We start from the raw sequence: 1,595 nt of genomic DNA, 5'->3' as shown, positions 1-1,595 counted from the left end.
CAGATAAGTCTGCCCGCTCCGTGAGACTCACGACCTCAGCTTTCAACTTTAGTAGTTCATCTTCCAAACTAGCCAACTTTGCCAAGGCCACGTCCCTCTTCTCGACGGCATCATCTAGATTCTTTTTGGCATCGGAAACAAGGGACTGAAGCTTGTCCTCGACTTTGTCCATCTTATTTTTACGCTCCGTAACCTTGACAAGGTCAAGGAGGTTAAGGATGGAAAGGACCAGGCTTTGAAAAGTTGAAGGTCAGGAAAACAGAAATGCAGAACGACGAGTAAAAAAAAAAATCTCTTACGTGGATCTAGAAGGAAATCTGTTTTTGCTGACGGTCGACCAAGGAAGATTGGGTGGCAGCAACCCAATGTGGCTCGAGAAAAGACTCATAGAGAGCCTGAAAGACGAGGGAGAAGCGAGGAGGAAGTTTCAGCATCGCCCTAATCTCGGCATCAGATATATCTGGGACTTGGAACTTGGGGTCCATAATTTTAGCCCCCGAAATAAGCACGCGCTCTCTCGACGCCAGCAGAATGTCGACGTCAGGAATAGGGACCGTCGGCGTCCACGTTTCTACAACCGGCGTTTTTTCCTTTCGCCTCTTTTTCCGCACAAGATCCGCCTCCGACCCCGAAGGACCCTTGGTCTTCCTGCTCCTTGGAACGTGGGAAGAAGAGCTAGCTTTCTCTTTTCCCTTCGACGGGGGCGGTTGGCTAGGCGGGGGGTTGTTGGTCCGACGGTGGCTGCTGACTCGGCCCAGATTGCTGGCTTCCAGGAAGTTGAATCCTCAAAGACGCCATTTCTACAAGAAACAACGAGATTAAGATATAGTTAGCAATTGAAAAGCCCAAGTTACAATAAAGAAGGGCGTCGAAAGTAAAAGATACCTTCGTCGTTTAGGTGAAAGTATTGACGGACGGCGTCTAAATCGGCAGGGTCTGGGAGATCAAGCATTAAACCAGCGTCGTGAAGGTTTTTCTCGGTCAAAAGCGTTTCGATACGGCGAGCCTCTGACGAATAAGAGAAAGCCTTTTCAATCCTCGCTAAGCTGTTGCCAGAAAACTTCGGCCGGTCCTGGTTAACTGAAGGATAGAAGATAATCAGCATGTGAATGGAAAGAGGCGAAGTAAAATAAAGGAAAATCAAAATCCTCACCCATGTTCCCAAACGCCGCCTGCACCTGCCTTCGACGCAGCAGGCGGTCGTTAGGGTGAAAATTGAAAGGCCCGCGAATCATGAAGAACATGGGCTTCCACCCACGTGACGACGAGGGAATGCCCAGTATAAGCTTCCCGAATCTGGGCTGAGACCTCCCATGACCGCTCAAAAAATACCACCCCTCACACTTGGCGACGTGGCATAACTTATACATAAATCGAAACTCATCTACAGGGAGTTCCATATCGAATTGCTGGTGCCATAAAATCCAGGCACCGGCGAAGCAGTACCAGAAGTTTGGCGCCAGCTGAGCAGGGGAAATGCCGTAAAAATGACAGTAGTCCTTTACAAAGGGATGAACTAGGAGGGTCATCCCTGCCGTAACCGCTCTAGTATAGACCGGAAGGTATCCGGTCGGCGGCATGCTAGTTCTAAAATG

This window comes from Morus notabilis, unplaced genomic scaffold (genome assembly GCF_000414095.1).
Source record: "Morus notabilis unplaced genomic scaffold, ASM41409v2 Scaffold1692, whole genome shotgun sequence".
NCBI classification, from domain to species: Eukaryota; Viridiplantae; Streptophyta; class Magnoliopsida; order Rosales; family Moraceae; genus Morus; species Morus notabilis.
Note: the sequence above shows the minus strand (reverse complement) of the source record.